This window comes from Mastomys coucha, unplaced genomic scaffold (assembly GCF_008632895.1).
Source record: "Mastomys coucha isolate ucsf_1 unplaced genomic scaffold, UCSF_Mcou_1 pScaffold15, whole genome shotgun sequence".
Classification (NCBI taxonomy): domain Eukaryota; kingdom Metazoa; phylum Chordata; class Mammalia; order Rodentia; family Muridae; genus Mastomys; species Mastomys coucha.
Window position 1 is genome coordinate 138,201,995 of NW_022196897.1, and position 20,729 is coordinate 138,222,723.

Below are 20,729 nucleotides of genomic sequence, written 5' to 3' on the forward strand. Positions count from 1 at the left end.
AAAAAAAAAAAAAAAAAAAAAAAAAAAAAAAAAAAAAGAAAGTATCAATAATTTGATTTCATCATTTTTAAAAATAAGTATTAAGAGACATGAAAATGAAGAGACAAGCCACAGACCAGGAGACATTGTTGGCAAATGATACATATATTCTACAGTCCTTGGATTTAGAACATACAATGGAAATTTTAAATTTATTTTTTTAGAATACCTTTTATCCTAGACAGTTTTGTACTTGTACACAGTATGTCTTGATCAGATTCACCTCGAACTTCCCCTGGTGCACATACATACATGCAAGGAAAACACTTACATACATAGAATAAAAATACACAAATCTTTAAAAAAAAATAGAACACAGTTTAGGCACAGTGGCACACTCTTGAAATCTCAGCTCTTGCAGGCTGAGAGCTCTTGGAGGCTGAGGCAGACGGAATGGAAGTTCAAGGCCAGCTTGGGTTATGTAGCAATTTCCAAGTCAGCTTGTGTTATATAGAGAGTAGCGGTCTATAGTAACAGACTGCAAACCTTAATGTGTTTTAATTAGCACAGGTTAAGTGTACATATTAATGAAGTTCTGTACAAGCATCTCTTGTACAAGCATCGGAAGCCTTATCAAACCCAACTTTATATCACTCCCCTCCACAGCAAGCATTATTTTAGTTTCAGATTGACTTCTTAAAACTTCCACACAGAATACAAAGTATTTTTTTTCTTTATGTGGATTATTTAACATAGTATCTCCTACCTGAGTGAACTTCTTCCCTGCTGGATAATACTACGTTATGAATGTGTACTACCCATTCTTTGTGTATTCTTGGGCAGACTGGCATTTAAGTTGATTCTATTCTACTGTGAACGGAACCTCGTTACATGTGATTGTGAAGGTCTCTGTAATGCTGCTTTCATCTCCCTTGTCTATGTTCCTGGAATACCTGGATCATTAGGAGAGCTCAGTTTGTCTGTTTTTGAGAAACATCCATACTAATCTTTATAGTGGCTGTACAAGTTCAACTTCACATTCCCACTAACAAAGTCTCTCTCTCCCTCTCCTTCCCTCATTCTCTCCCACCTCTCTCTCCCCTTCTCCTCCTCCATTTCTCTTTTCCTTTTTTTTTTTCCAAGGCAGGGTTTCTCTGTATAGCCCTGGCTGTCCTGGAACTCACTCTGTAGACCAGGCTGGCCTTGAACTCAGAAATCTGCCTGTCTCTGCCTCCCAAGTGCTGGGATTAAAGGTATGTGCCATCACTGCCTGGCCCCATTTCTCTTTTCATCTCTTCTTCCTATTCTCTTCTTTCTTTTTAAAAAATTTTAAAAGGCTTATATGTCATAAATAATAAATTAAACAAAAGATTATTAATATCTATTTACATATTATATGTTTATATTTATTATAAAATAAATTAATAAAAGATTATTAATATCTAAGTATACTGTAGCTGTCTTCACACACACTAGAAGAGGGCGTCAGATCTCATTACGAGTGGTTGTGAGCCACCATGTGGTTGCTGGAATTTGAACTCTGGACCTTCAGAAGAGCAGTCAGTGCTCTTAACAGCTAAGCCATCTCGCCAGCCCTTCTTTCTTTTGAGATGATGTCTTGCTACATTGCTCAGGTTGGTCTCCAATTGTTGAAGCCAAAGCACTCAAAGCAGTTGTACTGCCTCAGTATCCAAATAGCTGAGACCATAGGCACATCACATTGTATCCTGCTTCTGACGTTTGCTGGTTTGTTTTTTCTTAAAAAAACAAACAAACAAGAAACAAAAAACAAAAAACTAAATGATTTATTGATTGATGAGAGTGAGGTGTTAGAAGTCCTCCACAATTTTTTTTTATTGAAGCCTAGCTCTCTCTTTAGGTCTTGTAGGATTTGCTTTATAAAATTGTGTGCAGATAGACTTATAATCCTCTAATTTTTTTTGTTGTTGTTATTGACTTAATGCTGTGATCACTGTATAGTGATTTTGTCTCTGTGTAGTTTTTTGTTTTAAAGTCTATTTTTTCAGATATAAATACAGGTATTGCTGCTCTCTTTGGGTTTTTCAGTTGCTTGGAATATAATTTTCCACCCTTTTACTCAGTTATGTGTGTGTCCATTGGTCAGGTGAGTTTCTTTCTTTCTTTTTTTTTTCTTTCGAGACAGGGTTTCTCTGTGTAGCCCTGGCTGTCCTGGAACACACTCTGTAGACCAGGCTGGCCTCGAACTCAGAAATCCGCCTGCCTCTGCCTCCCAAGTGCTGGGATTAAAGGCATGCACCACCACTGCCCGGCTTAATTTTTAATTTTTAATTATTTTTCTCCTCTTTCTTCTTGTAGACAGGGTCTATCTGTGTAGCTCTGGCCGTCTTCAAACTTGCTCTGTAGACCAGGCTTGCCTGAACTTAGAAAGATTTATCTGCTTCTGCTTCCTGAGTGTCCTAGAATTAAAGGTGTGTGCTATCACCACACAGCCAGCCTGTTGCTCTCCTCTCTCTCTCTCTCTCTCTCTCTCTCTCTCTTTCTTTCCTTCTTCCTTCCTTCCTTCCTTCCTTCTTCCTTCCTTCCTCTTTCTTTCTTTCTTTCTTTCTTTCTTTCTTTCTTTCTTTCTTTCTTTCTTTCTCTTTGTTTCAAACTTTTTATTGATTCTTCCTGAATTTCACATCATGCACCCCAGTCCCACTCATCTCCCAGTTCCTCCATATCTGCCCTCTACCCTTGCAACCTCCCCCCAAAAGAAAACAAAATATAAAAAATAAAAAATAATTTAAAAAACAGTTTTGCTTTGGAAGCTGTGGTGCGTGTCAGTGTGTCACACAGTATACCCCCTTGTCCACACAGCTTTACTTGCAAATATTCTTCGCAGTGAGTCACATTGGTCTGGTTCGAGGCCTCTGGCTTCTGCTACACTATGAATACTGGATCCTCACCTGGTCTCCTCTCAGATATCCTGCTGTTGCCCTGTGTCATGGAGATCCTGCAGCTTTGGTTTTGCAAGACTAGCCCCTTAAAGTGCTCCAGGAATTCACCGATGGGGTAGATGTTAGGGTGAGCCAACTCAAAGCCCTGGATCTGGGCTCGGATGGTAGCTGAGTTGGTCAGCTTACCAGCTCTCCCAAGCTCATGACCCCAGGGCCAGCTCTCCAGCATTGCCCAGGTGAGGGATGGGGCCAGCTCACCTGAGTGTCACAGCTGGCAAGGGGCAAAGCCATATCACCAGGGCCAGCTCTATAGTGCTCCCTGGGTGAGGGTTGGGTCCCCTCTCAAGTGCTGCAGCCTTTGAGGATAGGGCTAGCTCTGTGCAGCTCTTAGACATTAACATGGTCCCAGGCAGCAGTTTAGACCAGAGGCATGGCCTTTGGTGGTAATGTGAGCCACAGACTGCAGAGCCACGGACGTACACATGGTTCTCAGCTTGGTGGCAGCATGGCTCAGGACTTCACCATGGCCTCAGATGGCGACGTAGGCTACTCACATCAGGCTGCTCCTCACTAACCTTGCATCTCCAGTTCCTCCTCTCTTCATCCTGCACACATTGCTCTGCTTCTCTTTCTCTCCCATTCTTCCACTTGCTGATCTTAGTGGTGCCTGGGCCTCTGGGTGTCTTCTGCCCGTCTGTACTGAGTGGTGGTGGGTGGAGGTCCTAGTCTGTTTCTTTCTTTTTTTTTAAAAAAAATTATTTATTTATTTATTTATTTGATATGAGTACATGGTAGCTGTCTTCAGACACATCAGAACAGTGCATCGGATCCCATTACAGATGGTTGTGAGCCACCATGTGGTTGCTGGGAACTGACCTCAAGACCTCTGGAAGAACAGCCAGTGCTCTTAACCCCTGAGCCATCTCTCCAGCGCTGTCCTCAAGTCTGTTTCTTTTGACTAAATAATTTAGTTTGTTTATATCTAAGGATGTATGTCCTGAATTATATGAATGGAGAAATTGATGCAACCACTGGCAAGTAATCAAGTGAGCGTATATGGATTAATTTCTCTGTGCTCTTGACTGTGGGTGTAATGTGACTAGCTGTTTTAAGTTCTTGTCTTGAGTTTCTCACAATGACTGGGTGTAACCTGGAACTGTAAGCCGAAATAAGTCCCCCTTCCCCTCAGCTGCTGTTTCCCAGGGTATTTTGTCACATCGACAGAAATGAAACCAGGACATTCAGATGGCTAATCTTAGCTGTCAACTTGACAGTGGGAATCTCAATTGGGGAACTGCTTCCTGTGTTGTCTTAGTCAGGGTTTTACTGCTGTGAACAGACACCATGACCAAAGCAACTCTTATAAGGATGACATTTAATTGGGGCTGGCTTACAGGTTCAGAGATTTAGTCCATTATCATCAAGGCAGGAATTTGGCAGCATCCAGGCAGGCATGGTGCAGGAGGAGCTGAGAGTTCAACATCTTGTTCTGAAAGCAAACAGGAGAAAACTGGTTCCTAGGGAGCTAGGATGAGGGTCTCAAAGCCCTCACCCACAGTGACACACTTCTTCTAACAAGGCCACACCTACTCCAACAAGGCTACACCTTCTAGTCGTGGAACTCCTGGGCTAAGTGTATGCAAGCCACCACATGTGGGTATGCCTGTGAGGTGTCTTACTTGTTGATAATTGATGTGGGATGGCCCAGCACACTTTGGACAGTACCATTGCTAGGCAGGTAGGCCTGGGCTGTGTAAGAAAGGTAGCTAAAAGTGAGCCTGCAAGCAATCCAACAAGTAGCACTCTTCCATAGTTTCCACTTGGGACTCCTGCCCTGAATTCTTGTCTTGGCTTCCTTGGATAAGGAACTGTAACCTGCAAGATGAAATCATATTTCTCCAGCTCAAGTTGCTTTTGGTCTTGGTATCTGTCACAACAACAGAAAGCAAACTAGAACTGATGTCATAGATACACACACACACATACACACACATACACACACATATACACACACACACATATACACACATACACACACACATACACACACACATACACACACACATATATACACACACATATACACACACATACACACACACATACACACACAAACACACACATATATACACACACATATACACACACATATACACACACACATATATATTTTACCATGTCATAGATACACACATACACACATATACATACACACACACATACACACACACACATATATATACACACACACACACACACATACACACACACACACACATATATATGTATATTACCAAGATCAGGGAAGTTTTGAGTTAAGTTTTCTACACTCTTCATCTTTTTCTCCTTATCTTCAGGTATTCAGGTCTCATCTTTATATAAACATCTTCATCTTCATATTCCAAAAGCTGCCTTGTAAGCATGACTCTCAACAGTCAAACGATCGCTATGGGCATCATCAAACGATCGCTATGGGCATCATCAAACGATCGCTATGGGCATCATCAAACGATCGCTATGGGCATCATCAAACGATTGCTATGGGCATCATCAAATGATCACTATGGGCATCATCAAACGATCGCTATGGGCATCATCAAATGATAGCTATGGGCATCATCAAACGATCACTATGGGCATCATCAAATCATCACTATAGGCATCATCAAACGATTGCTATGGGTATCATTAAACGATCGCTATGGGCATCATCAAACGATTGCTATGGGTATCATCCTTAAGCAACAGCTCCAGTTTACTGAGCCCGCTTATTTATTTATTTATTTTTCCTTGATCCCAGGATTTCTTCTGAGGAAACTACCAGTTGCTATTCCTTAGCAAATCCACTTGTTCCTTTAGAGTCATTTCACACTGAGGCCAGTGAAAGCTGTCCTCCCACATGGTTGGGTGAAGGCAGTTTGACATCTGCATCTTTTAGCAACTGACGATCCCAACTAGTGACTTTATCAGAGAGCTTGGCTTTCCTTCCCAATGGTCCTCTCTGCTGTAATTAATTGCTTGTTGGATTGCAGAAGGTCTCTTCCTGGATTACCTGACAACTCACACTCATGTCTTCCAGACTTGTTTTACCCTTATATATCTCATTTATTATATTTTCTTATACATATTCAGTTCTTCAGTGTGTTACTATTAATTATTTATTTTTTGATTTTTTGGTTTTTCGAGACAGGGTTTCTCTGTATAGTCCTGGCTGTCCTGGAACTCATTCTGTAGACCAGGCTGGCCTCGAACTCAGAAATCTGCCTGCCTCTGCCTCCCAAGTGCTGGGATTATAGGGGTGCGCCACCACCACCCGGCATGTCACCATTATTTTGAGGGACTGCACCTGAAAGACAGATTGGGATCTGCTTGGGTTCTCTTTAACCCCTGCAGTATTCGCACCCTTCATGGCCCAGGGAGACGGTGAGTCTTTCTGACCCCACTACACCACTCTATCTATGTTGAATTTTTTATTCATATCCCATATTTTCTAAAGCTGTTTTACTACAATCCCTTGGACCTCACTGAGCCTTTTCAAAGTAACTATGCTTTAAAGTTTCATCAGCTATTTTATCCATACCCATGGCTCTTAGGAGCCATTATGTTCTTTTGAAAGCATTCTTTTTCATCTCCACCTCTTATATTTACCAGGATTCTTCTTAGAGTTCTGAGCTCTTTTCCTCTTAGGGCATGATATACATCTCCAGTTAGGAAGGTCTTATTGTAGCAGGTACAGACCTGTGGTCCTACCACTTGAGAGGCTGAGGCAGGAGGATTGTGAGCTCAAACGAGGCTAATCAGTGAGTTCCACATCAGTTTGCACACACTAAGAATCTATCTTAAAAATAAATAAATAAATAAATAAATAAATAAATAAATAAATGGGCTGGAGAGATGGCTCAGCAGTTAAGAGCACTGACTGCTCTTCCAGAGGTCCTGAGTACAATTCCCAGCAACCACATGGTGGCTCACAACCATCTGTAATGGGATCTGATGCCATCTTCTGGTGTGTCTGAAGACAGCAACAGTGTACTTATATATAATCAATCAATCAATCAATCTTTTTTTAAAAAGGGAAGAGAACTCTCTCTTTTGAGTTTAAGAAAGGATGAGTTCCCCCATCACATCCTACCTATAATCCATGGCTCAGCAGTTGGAACTGCTGTATGTGCTGTAAAACACTTAAATATAAAAATTATGTTCCTTACAAACCCAGGTTTTATTTGTCTCATAAGGCACAAGCACAGAGATTTAAATGTCTTCATCTTGCTGGAAGCCTTCTCTTCTCCTCTTATGTCCTACACATCCTCCGCCTTCACTGTAGACATCATTGCCTCCATCATTGTTCCACGCAGAGACCAGAAGCGGGGCAGGACAGACAGCCGGGGTCGCCACTTGAACCTGTATTTCCTTAGTCTCCTTTGTACTAGCCTCCAGCTTCTCATCCTCTATCCTCAGCTTCCTGAGTGCTGGGATCTTTCTAGAAACCCCGGTGAAACTGCACTACTTGACTAAAACTGCTAATAATTGCAACCCATTCTACAACTGTATGTTTAGGAGTTTGGAGAACGGGGTTATAGGTAGAGTTCCCAAGCTGTCATTTCCACGGCACAACACAACCCAAGGCAATAAGGGAAAATAACCAAACCAAAACAAAAGCCAGAGATTCCAAGAAAACATTTACACTTCAGGTCTTCTCATACAGTATGCTGTGTTCTCCAACAAATCCGGAACATTCGGTAGGACCAGCCAACCATCCCTTTCTTAGAACACCACAGTCTCATTGCGCTGACGGCCTTTGGGCACATCTCAGGGGCTGAGTAACATCCCTGAACTTCAAGGGCAGAGCTGCATGTTTGTGCCTCCATCCATGGGAAGATGCGGGAGATAGAAGAGCTTTGATGACAGGTGGTAAGTGTGTTCTTTTTTAATCTAAAAGTCCTGAAGTCTTCCACATTCCTCCAAAAAACCAACGCCCTGCTCTCTCTTGTACCAGTTTCTGTACTAGTTACTTAAAAAAAAAAATCTAATAACACACCATGATCAAAGGCAGCTTATGGAAAAAAGTTTATTCGGCTACAATCCCATAGGAGACATAATAGAGAGGACGGCGCAGAAGCAGACTGCCAGAGCAGGAAGCTGGCTCATCTCAGTTTGTTAGCACAGCAAAAGACAGAGCTACAAACTCTCAGAGGCCCACGCTCCACTACCCAAAGATTCCATAACTGCCCTCAAACAGAACTATCAAAAGGGAACCACACGTTAAAATACTTGACCTATGGGGGGTAGGGGTGGGGAAGGGGCACGGGGGTGCATTCACTTTCAAACCACACATCTGAGGACTGCCAGTCACGCGTCCTGGGTGTGCTGATGAGATAATTGAGAGGTGGAGACTGACAGGCAATGATAGAAATATAAGTCAGAGAAGTGAGCTCCGGAGCCAAGGCATGCAGGCAGCCGTCAAAGCAGAAAGAAAAAGATGTTTTTGTTTTGTTTTGTTTTGTTTTTCTAGTAGCAACTGATTTTAGTTCGGATTTTTAGCACTTCTGACTCCCAGAACGTAAACTATAAATTGCACATGGGGCTGGAGAGATGGCCTGGTGGTTAAGAGCTTAAGAGCCATGGCTCCTCTTCTGGAAGATCCTGGTCCTAGCACCACATGGTCTCTCAACTGGTTACATCAGTTCCTGGAGATCTGATGCCCTCTTATGGCCTCCATGGGTACTGCATGCATGTGGTGCATAGACATCCCTCAGGCAAAACACCCATACACATAAAAGAAAATACCTTAAAAATTGTACGTGATTAATTTGTGTGGTTTGTTTGTTTGTTTTTTTGTTTTTGAGACAGAGTGCCATATATTTCAGAATGGTGTCAAACTCACTGTACACCTGAAGCTGACGAGGACCCTCAGTTTCTAATCCTTCCATCTCTACCTCCATAGTGCAAGGTTACAGGCTGGAACACCCACACTAGGTTTATGCAGAGCTGGAGGATCACACCCTGAATCCCCTACAGGTCACCCCGACAATGTACCAACTGAATAACATTCTCAGCCCAAATTAGTATTCTAATCTGACAAAATTTATAGAAAAACAATAGGAAATGAATTCCAGTTTTGGTAGCTAAAAATGATACCGTATCCAAAACAGTGAAGGGTGTTCACATGGGGTTAGGCACTTAGAGGCAAATGATATAAAATGTCAGACTGCCTTGAACACGTTATTGGAGAAGACACATGTGAATAAGTATGCAGAAGAAACTGGGGGGGGGGGCATGGTAAAGAAAACCTGGGTCAAAATGGAGTCAGTGGGCACTAAAATATGCATACACTGCTGCCTAAACCCATGTCAACACCCTTCACTTTATGAATATATATATACACACATATATATGTGTATATATAATAGAGGAGATAAGGGTGGGCTTGGGAGGACTTAAAGGGAGGAACTGGGGTGGATAAGATCAGAGTACATTTTAAAAAGCTCTCAAAGAATCAGTTAAAATATTTAAAAACAACATTTAACAGAAATAAGAAAAAAAACCAAAACCCAAACCGCACCTGCTGCATGCCTTCTGCTCTGTCCTCTAGCACCAGCCTGGGGTTGGCTGGCTTCTTGTTGGCAGATGCTGCATCGGCTGCCTCCTCTAAAGGGGGGTTTAGCCAAGACCAAAACACAAGCCACAGACAGGCAGGATTGGGAAGCAACTACACCGGAAACACCCTGAAGTCTTGGTTTAAAGGCAGCATCTGTAATGCTACAAAATGGCCCTCCACCAGGAAACCTCAGCTCAGGTCTCAGACTGTTGCCACAGAGCCACAGCAGTGCACCCACCCCCTAGCCACCTGTGAAAATGGAGAAAATGAGAAGTAAGACAAATTAAAACCCGAGAAAGTAAGCCTGGCCGTGTTGGGATTGGGAGCCCTGTCCACAGAATCTGTCTCAGCTTCCCCAGGATTCCTCACCTTGAAGATCCGCCAGGGTGAGTGAGTGTACCAGTCTCATCTACACTCCTCCAGCTGCCAAGGCAGGTGCTGCTGAGGGATGAGGCTTGGCCATCTTAGCTCAGGAGGGCCTGCCCTTGGAGTGCTTCCCACCAATGTTCAAAGAAGTCTTAGCCAGCAAACAAATTAACACCCTAAGGACAATGGTATACGTAGAAAGAATATCTTGTGTATTGTATGGATGCATCACCTGTCAATTTAAAAACCTATGGCCTATAGGAAAGGGGAGAATAGAAGATGGGACATAGGGAGGCAGAAAGAATTCTGGGATTATAACCAAGCCAGGGGTATTCACCTGGGAAGATGTGACCAGTTGGATGCATGGTACCTGAGCACAGGAAACCAGTCATGTGGCAGAATGTAGATTAAAATGAATGGGTTAATTTGAGTTATTATCTAGTCAGAAAAGAGCCTAGCTATATGGCCAAGGCATTTGTAAATCTATTTTGAGTCTGAGTCTTACTTATTTCTGGGAGCATGGGGGCTGGGAGGAAGAACCTGAACTAAACTTGCACAGGTATAATTCCACCCTTCCTCTTTCTTCCCTGTGGATGCCTGATGAAGACCCCTGTCTTAGTCACCATTCTATTGTTGTGAAGAGATGCCATGATCAAGGCAACTCTTATAAAAGAAAGTATTTAATTGGGTGCTTGCTTATAATTTCAGAGGCTTACTCCAATGTCCTCATTGGGGGTTAGGGGAAGCATGGCACTGTAGGTGTAACTGAGAGCTACATCCTGATATGAAGGCAGAGAGGGGATAGATTAGATTAGATTAGATAGATAGATAGATAGATAGATAGATAGATAGATAGATAGAAGGATAGATAGGAAGAGGGGTGGGGTCTGGTGTGAGCTTTTGAAACCTCAAAGCCCACCCCCCAGTGACGCACTTCCTCCAACAAGGCCACATCTCCTAATCCTTTTAAAATAGTGTGACTCCCTAATGACTAAACATTCAAATATCTGAGCCTTTGAGGGTCATTCTTATTCAAACCACCATAACCCCTAACATGAAAGCTTCTCAGGCTGTGATGGATTGATTGTCTGGAAGGTTTGCCAAGGAGGCAGGAACTTCAGGTGCTCCATGTGAGCATCTTGTACCCCAACTTCTAGGATATGTGGGCTGGGATTGAAGATGGTGGCTGCTCACAAGAGATCATTTGTCAGAAGCCAATAGGAAAGTGGTCCTCAAAAGTATTGACTGATTTTTGCCTTCCACGTAGGGAAGGACATCTGTACATGAAAACTTCCACTAGACAGATGACAGTCCCTCTCCTGGTCTCAATATCTGACTGCACCTAAGAATTTTATCTTAACTGTCCATTTGTGACCTCTGTCTTTATCTTCTTAAAGGAGTGTCTAAAGTCATTAATCTTCCTGTCGATAATGTAAAGATCTTATATTCAAGAAAAAAAAATGTCATGGACAGCAGCCCAACTTTTGAATGGCTTAAGAAAACTTTGGGGTTGTTCTCAAAGGACCCATATATGCCTCACCTCTCCCAAACTTTAGTTCTAGTCTCTGCGTGATTTAAGTTCTTATTGAGAAATTTTCACTCCTTGAGTCAAGAGTTTCTCTATGAACAAGTTGGTGAGTGGAAAAGCAAGGAAGAGAAACCCAGTGGTCAGGAGAAGAGCTAAGCTGCACTGCTTCTGTCTTCCTTATGAAGCTGGATATGGTGTACAATGCCACACCCTCAGTTAAATGTGAAGGAGACTGATGCTGGTAGGCATATAAGAAGAACAAAATTTAAGCCAAAGATTTTACCTGTAAGTCTTGTTAGGATACATTTTCTATTAAAAAAAGAAAAAAAGAAAATAATCAAATATAAGACTTAATTCATAAATATTCAAATAACTGTATCTTTGAATGTGGAAGAAGCCTACTAAGTGTAAAGATCAAGAAGAAATGGGGAGGGGAGAGAGCTGATGAGATGGCTCAGAGGTTAAGAGTACTGATTGCTCTTCTAGAGGTCCTGAGTTCAATTCCCAGCAATCACATGGTGACTCACAACCATCTAGAACGAGATCTGATGCCCTCTTCTGGTGTGTCTGAAGAGAGTGACATTGTACTCATACATAAAATAAATAAATCTTAAGCCTTCTGCTTGGGGAAGGAGCAGGGCTGGAGTGAGAGGGGTAGAAATGAGAAGAAATATAAATAAATAAATAAATAAATACAGTGTATAAATGTATGTTGGAAATAGAAGAAGAAGAAGAAGAAGAAGAAGAAGAAGAAGAAGAAGAAGGAGAAGGAGAAGGAGAAGGAGAAGGAGAAGGAGAAGGAGAAGGAGAAGGAGAAGGAGAAGGAGAAGGAGAAGAAGAGGAGGAGGAGGAGGAGGAAGAAGAAGAAAAAGAAGAGGAGGAGGAGGAGGAAGAGGAAGAAGAAGAAGAAGAAGAAGAAGAAGAAGAAGAAGAAGAAGAAGAAGAAGAAGAAGAAGAAGAAGAAGAAGAGGTGGACTGTGGAGCGGTGGCTGAGGGGATACGAGGCCCCCTGGAATTTTGTAGAGGACCTGAGTTTAGTTTTCAGCAACTCTATGGCAGCTCACACCTCCTCTAGTGCTAGTTCCAGGAGGTCTGACGCCCTCCTCTAATGACTGTGGGCATTCCATAAAATATGACATGTGTGTATACCTTTAAAAAAATCCATGGAAGTCCTGGAAAGTTACTAAGTATGACGTTTATGGCCAGATGGGGTGTAGGTGATATGAAGCAAGACTAATATCCAATGTTTAATGAGGTAGTGAGTGGTATCCTTGTAAAACTACCCTAGTCAAAATGGACATTTTTTTTTAAAGGTCTGGAGAGTTGGCTCTGTGGGTAAAGCACTAGGCACACAAAGGAACTGAGTTTGCATTTCTAGAAGTCACATCAATCCAGATATGGTGTATGTACATGTAATCCCAGCGCTGTTACAGATAGATAGAGGGAAGCAGGCACATCCCTGGATGCTCACAGGCCAGATGGTCTGAGGCAACCAATGGCAAAACACAAGAGGTTTTGTCTGAGACAAAGTAGAAGGCAAGAATCAACACCTGAGGTTGTCCTCTGACCTTCCATGTACATGTTGTGATATGAGTGCATCCACATTCATACATGCACATTATAAAGAGAAAAACTAAATAAAACAATTTAAAAAGCTGCTAGTGAGAATTTGGGGGCAACCAAGTCCTTTTGCACTGTTTTTGGGAAGTGAAGTTGTATAGCTGTCATGCAGAACAGAATAAAGTTCCTCAAAAATGTAAAAATTCACTCCAGGTTTAGCAAATCAGTTTTGGGGGTACACCCAAAAGAAATGAAATGAGCATGCAACAAGATCCCTGCATGCCCGTGTTTATTGTTGCATTATTCACAGTAGATGGCTAACACAGATATCCATCAGCATGCAGAGGACAATGTGCTGTATAGACACAATAAGACATTCAAATGCCACCTGTTCTTGGCCATCTGTATATGTTAAGAAGTCAATCTAATGTGAAATGATGTTGCAGAGATTGAGGGAGGCTAGCTAATGGGTACCCACCCAAACACAGTAACACAGAAGTGGTAAGTTCCAGCATTCCATAGGCCAACATGTTGATTATAAGTATGACAACCTAGTCTGTATTTTATTAATAAATAAGAGTTCAAATTTTCCAAATAGAAGAAAATACAAGTAAAAGGAACTCTGAGCTACCATGATTGGAATTCTATATTGTACATTATATGTACATGAAATTATCATATGATAGTCCATAAATATATACAATTAAAGGAATAACAAAACACCAATGCAATACACCATTGTTCATCTGAAACTGAAACTAGCCCATATATTTTAATAAGTCAAAAGGATCTAGGTAAGGAACAGAAGCCTGCTAAAGAGAATTCTCATATCTAAAAATCATTTGGCTTGTGTTCTGACTTTAGCACATAAGTCCATACCCATGGTTATACAATTTCTGATACAAGCCAAGATTGGTTGGTTGCATTATCTTTTTCTTATTATTCTGGGAGGTGTTTATATCCCAGACACAAAAGGAGACAAATTATTTAAGTAGTACTAGACATCGGAGTGAATGGTCTAGTGGTTCAAGAATGGACAGGTGTGGTGATTATAGGATTGGGTGTCTTGCCAGTACCAGCAGGATTGACAAGAGTTCTTGTGGGTTTTCCAGACTCATTTTCATCCAAGTTTACATCATCAATAAGTTTGGTCACTGATGGATCCCCTGATGAGTGGGAAGTTGAGATCACTGTTATTATAGAATATGGAGGAGTTTGTGAGTCTGTTTTGCCTTCTGATAGTGTTCGGTGAATGCAGCATGACGCTTTGTTCTTACACAGATATATGTACCGTTCCTCATCTAGACATCGGACTCTGCAAAACCCTAAACTATTCTTCCAGCATTTTGGTGTTCTCCACCAGGCAGCTGCAGAGAATAAAAAGTAAATAAAAAAATTTAATTCTAGCATAGACATAACTTTCATTCAATCAAAAACTTACCTCTGCCCTCGAGATTAACACCAGTGCAAATCCTAAGACATTGAGACAAGAAAATATAAATCATTAAAATTGTGATATGTTATGCACTCTCAAAACAATGCAGTGGAAGCACATGACAGAAAGAGGTGCGGAGGAGAGAGAGAGAAGTCACATTTGATGCTGTTATGTAAACCTAATCTTTTTGTTTGTTGTTTTGATTTTTTGAGACAGGGTTTCTCTGTGTAGCCCTAGCTGTCCTGGAACTCACTCTGTCGACCAGGCTGGCCTCGAGCTCAGATCTGCCTACCTCTGCCTCTGCCTCTGCCTCTTGAGTGCTGGGATCAAAGGTGTGCACCGTGTAGACTCTTAAGAAGTATGGAAGAGAGAAGGAAAGGTCCACAGAGGGTAAGGACTGCTTCAGAAAAGAAGCAGTGACGCTTGGTCTATTAGAAGAAGTTGCTGAGTGTATGTGAGAGACTTCAGGCACGGTATCAGGGTTTCAAGTATGATGTGCAAAACCCAAAGGTCACAAGGTAGAAAAGAATGTGAGGTAGTAGAGTCAACCCCTCCCCCCCAGTCCCTTTACAAATTCAGTGTTTTTAGTTTATTCAGACATGATAAAAGTTTAATGGCTTAACTGTGTTCCAGGTTAGTCAGTCCTGGGAGCCTTGTTGGGATTTCGCACTATTGGCCTTCCAATAATAGTGTGTTGTTACATTGTTACAAACTAAAGCTCTTCCATGTCAACCTATTAGTGGTTGTAACTCAAATGTTGCTGCAGACAGGTAGTTTGGATACAAGGTAAAGGAAACAACAAATGGAAAAATCTAAGAGAACTGCTGGATTTCTGAACTGTGAAGGTAGATGGAACTGAGAAGAAAAAATAATGGGAGCCAAGAATTTGCTTTGGAGCACATAACATGATAAACCCAGGTTGCCAAGAAGGCAGTGGGAGCTCAGAAGAAAGGTCTCAAGTGCAGATGTGAATGTCAGAATCAATGCTTGTAGACAATATTTAAAGTTAAAGCTACAGACGAATATGAAAGAAAAAGAGAGATGATTGGGTTCTGCTAAGTTTCAGTATTAAGAGACCAGATAGAGGCTGGGGCAGTAATCCAGTTAGTTGAATGTTTACCAGTCAACCAATTCTCACTACTACATCCAACTGAGCCTGTGGCAAACATCTGAAATTTTAGCCTTCTGGATGTGGAAAAGGACAATCAGAACTTCAAGGTCATTCTTGGCTATGTATCTATTTAGAGACATTTTATAAGTCCAAGCCAATTCATTTATGGAAATGGAAGAAAATCTTTATAAGCAAATTGCCACACCTTCAAATTTAGTGAGTCTTTTCTTAGTGCATGAAGGCTCTTAAAAAAATCAATAGGCAGGGGCTGGTGAGATGGCTCAGCAGTTAAGAACACTGACTGCTCTTCCAGAGGTCCTAAGTTCCATTTCCAGCCACCACATGGTGACTCACAACCATCTGTAATGGGATCTGATGCCCTCTTCTGGTGTGTCTAAAGACAGTGACAGATATTAGATAGATAGATAGATAGATAGATAGATAGATAGATAGATAGGTAGATAGATCTTTTAAAAAATCAACAGGCAGGTGTTTCAGGAATCTAGTGGGACGTATATTAAGACTCACAACCACGACACCTGAATTCAGATCCTAGGAGACATCATTTCACCTAGCAGATTGTAATCTTGGAAGATTAAAATAGAAACATGAAACAAGGGACTGGGAAGATCACAGAGCTGGTGGTGAAGAAAGCAGCCTCTGATAGGGCTCTCTCTCTTTGTCTCTCTCTGTCTCTCTCTCTTTCTCTCTCTCACTGGAAAAAGCATGCATTTGTTTATAAGTCTCCTTGAAGAATTGTTGGTGACAAAGTGTCATTTTCCAGCCTCAGTGAAGCAACACTTTCCTCAAAGTCTACCTGCCAATTAAATATAACGAATATCATTAAATATAATGGGCATGGCGGCTCATGGCTGCCATCTCAAGATGTGGGAGGCGGACACAGGAAGACTGCAAGTTTGAAGCCAGCCTAGTTAACATGTGAGATCTTATCTTAAAAAAATAAGTCCCCAAGGAATGCTTGTACATTTGCAGAATGATCCACATGGTTCATTTACAGCTTAATTCTTAGCCATCTATAAAGGACAAGCATGTAAATAGATTCATATGTACTAGCACATCCTGGAAACCAGTGGCATTGATTGGTCCTGAAGGGTAAGACTGTACCAGGGCTTTTAGGTTGGAATGGTATATTCCTCTTCCTTAGACCAGTTGTGTTGATTTTTTTTAATGCAGAAATCAATGACAACCATTCCTCAATAAAAACAGAAAACCAAAATTATCAGTGTTTTAAATAGGGGGACAAGTGCTTCACATTGACCTGAAACCAGAGGCTCTTTATCAGTCACACATCTTCCTACCACATCTTTATCCTTATATTGACCATAAACTTAGTGTCTCTTGCACAAAACAGCTCTGGTAGAACATGCAGCCTGGACATCTTTACTGCTTCTAAGACCAGTGAGAGGCTCCCTCTCAGGACTAAGGAGAATTTAGGATGGGGAGAAAGGTTAGGTCAGTAGGACACAGCCATAAAGTAGCTACTGGAGAAGAGTAGGGAGGTCAAACTGACACCAAGTGATTGTCCAGAACGATCTCCAGGGCAGCTCAAAGTGTGGAGGACAGTCTTGCCTTCTGGAGACTCATCTCAGCGGAATCTCCAGATGTTTGGATGTCTGTGACAGAAGAATATCAGAAAGCAGGGGCAGTGGATGCCAGGAGGAGATCCCTCTCTCCTTCCAACTGATTCAAGTTGAAACAATGCTTCTCACCACCACCAAGGATGGCAGGGTTGGGGGTGAGGGGGTAGGCTCTGTTCAAAAACTCACCCAAACTCCACCATCCCCATTTTATAAGGTCCCATTACCTTTGGTCACCTGAGTTAGCAACCCACAGATAATGAAGGCCAGTGTTGGGAAAATCATGGCTTCAGAGAGAGAATGATCTATGTCCGCAGGAAGCCAGAATGCTTTATCCAGCAGGAGATCTAGGTCTTCAAGCTTTATTGGTGTCATGAGTGATGGACTGGAGAAGTGAGCCTGTTATGCCATCTGACCTGTCAGGCCAATCATTTGCATGACACAGTCATGCCCATCATAAGAGATCATTAAAGGAGAACAAAGCCTTAGGACATATGGTATAATCCTGGATGGGTTGAAGGGAAGAACTCCCAAGAGGAAGTTTCCCTCAAGCCTAGTGGGGTCAGTTTCTTTTCTGTCCATGTGCAGTGCCCTGCACACATCTAACAAGAGTAACAAGAGTCATGGTGTGGGAGGTTACCTCTGTGGCAGACCAGTGGATCATAGTATGTAACAAAGTGTTTGTCCTTTCTCTGACTGTCAGCCCCAGTATGATTCCCTGTAAAAGAAGAGAAATGCAAAAAAGAGAACAAACAACAAACAAACACACAAACAGAAAAAACTTTTGTGCCCTGACTCAATGGATCATTAAATAGAAGGAATCAGGAATCTTAAGTCAAAAGAGAAAAGCAGGATTTACTATGATTGCCTTTTCTCCATTCCACATTCCCATTAACCTCACTTGTCCAAAGAACCAAGTAAGAAACAGTATATTGGGAAAGGTGAAATATTTTTCATTATTTTATATTATTTTGTTTTTGCTTTCTTGAGACAGTGTCTCTCTGCATAACCCTGGCTGTCTTGGAATTCACTATGTAGTCCATGCTGGCCTTGAACAAGATCTGCTTATCTCTACCTCTAGCCTTAGTTTTAATTTTATGCCCACGAGGGTTTCTTTTTCCCCTGCATCTGTGTCTATGTTTCTTTAGAGACATGAATCTCTGGTGCCCTAGGAATTCAGACAGCTTGAATCTCCATAGTTTCGGTTTGGAATGCCTAGTCTCTAGCTGAAAGTCCTAGGCTGAGAGGTTGTGGAACTGAAGGTTCCAGATGGCGCAGTTTGTGACTAGAGGAAAGTGTCTGATTAACTTGGCCTCTAGTTCCAGCCTCACACTCTGAGCTCTGCTTCCTCTCCTGTTATGGACTGAGATGTTCTAGAACCATGGATTAAAATAAGTCTTCTCTCCTTTAAGTTGTTTTTATCAGGTATTTTGGTCACGAAGATATGATTATTACAAGTCTCTGTGCGCCCGGTGTAGAGCACTCAGTTCTATAAAACAGACCCAAAGGAAGGAAAGAGAAGCTATAATCCAATAACAGTGAGTGACCCTCATACTCTGCTTTCACCAGTGGACACACTAACCAGACAGATCAATGCAGAGGCATGAGGAGCGAAGTGCCCTGGGGACCAGACAGACAGACAGACGGACGAAATTGTCAGCACAGAACCATCCAGAACATAGAGTAGGTCCTTTTCACTCCTGTGGACTTCCTCTAGAACATGCCATACATTAAGTTGCAAAAATAGATACTAGTAAACGGATTAAAATGATATTCTCTATATTTTCTTATCACAACTAGACAAAACCACATGTCAATATAATAAAAAATTAGGAATTATGCCACGAAGGGAATTTTTTAAAAGAATTTTTCACTCTGTAACCTTGGTTGATCTGGAAATTACTATGTAGACCAGGCTGATCTCAAACTTACAGAGATCAGCCCACCTCTGCCTCCGCAGAGCTGAGATTAAAGATGGAGCATACGCCTTTGAATGTATTTAAAGGAGAACTAACGGCGGGGAGAAATTGTCTTCAAACGATGTATACACTAAAGAACTCAGGTCCTAGTAAAAAGGGCTTGGAAATTAAGCAACTAAAAAGAGCCCCTGTAGAAAACAGGCATAAAACAATTCCAGATTTTTAGCAGAGGAAGCTATGGATGGCAGAAGATGTGTGATAGCATTGGCCTGTACAGAAGTACAGCTTAAGACCAGGAAGCGAGGCTGGTGAGAAAGGGTAAGAGCACTGACTGCTCTTCCAAAGGTCCTGAGTTCAAATCCCAGCAACCACACGGTGGCTCACAACCACTCGTAATGAGATCTGATGCCCTCTTCTGGTACATCTGAAGACAGCTACAGTTATTTATAATAATAAATAGATCTTTGGACTGGAGCAAGCGGGTGGGGGGCAGCGGTGGTCTACCAGAACGAGTAGGGTTGACCGGAGTGAGCAGAGAGTTGAGAGTCAATTCCCAACAACCAGATGGAGGCTCACAACTATTTGTACAGCTACAGTGTATACTCATACACATAAAATAAATAATAAATAAATCTTAAAAAAAAAGAGAGAGAGAGAGAGACCAGGAAGTGACCTGGCATTGTAGGATTAAACAGAGAGAAACGACAGCTGGGTGTGGGGTACACACCCATTAACACTGCATTCAGGAAAGAGACTGAGGCAAAGTGGGGTTACACAGTGTTGTGTGCCCCCCCAGTATACTACAGTAACATGTTGCCTCAAAAATCAAGAGGTAGGAGACAATACTTACATCCTGGAAAATACTATATAAGTGTTCATATTGTGAGTGTCACTCAACAATAGAAGGAAGAAACCACAAATTGGAATAGCAACCTCAGGCTGCCCACTAGGCTTCCACACATCCAGCATCCTCAAAACCACAGACTGGTGGAGATGAAAACCCAGTTGGTTTCTAGAGATAGTGAGGTAGAAGCTGGACTGACTGGAAAGGATCATAGTGACTGTGTGTCCCCAGAAAAGTCAGTTGCCCTCTCTTAGCTTCAGTTTCCAATTCCATAGAGTGGTCATTATCATCCCCAGCCCCACGATCTGGCTGATTGTATTTCACCTTACAAACTTTCCTGCCATGTCATCGTTTCACTTCTTTTTGCAGAGACAACACACCATTTTACTGGCCTGTTCAGCATTATCTAAAACAGCACCAGATCCAGTCTCTGGTGAAAGGATTGGGCATGCCCTGCTGTACCCGCTACAAGTCACACTGCCAGTGATACCAGCACACAGCAGGGGCATGCCATTCAGCCCAGAGAAGTTTCAGATGGAAAGAATGAAGTCAGATTTGAAATATCACTTAAGAGTGACCCTGGCACCATATCCCAGCCAGAACAAATGCCATACAGCTCAGCTGTGTGTGGTCTGATGCAGGTGGCCCGGCCATTTCTGGGATTTCAGCCAAATCTATTTCTCCTCACTAACTCTACTGCAGCACTTCTTAGAATCTCCTGCTGTGGGGCTCAGCCCTCGATGTTCTTTCTGCCTGGGAGACTCTGGATTCTCAAAAGGATCAAGTTAAGTCCTCAGGACATTCAAGTCACATTTAATGTCCTGTTATTTCCTCATGGATTCCTTTCTCAACTCCTCTGCCTAAAGTGTTCAT

The 20,729-nt window shown here is 42.1% G+C and overlaps 1 long non-coding RNA gene across 1 annotated transcript in view; it reads right to left on the minus strand.

Annotated features, from left to right (window-relative positions):
- LOC116092448 overlaps positions 1-20,729 on the minus strand; it is a 31,295-nt gene that overhangs the window by 7,458 nt on the left and 3,108 nt on the right. The window contains exon 2 of the long non-coding RNA XR_004119268.1: positions 14,391-14,422. This is a non-coding gene — a long non-coding RNA (uncharacterized LOC116092448). The remainder of the gene's footprint in view (positions 1-14,390; positions 14,423-20,729) is intronic.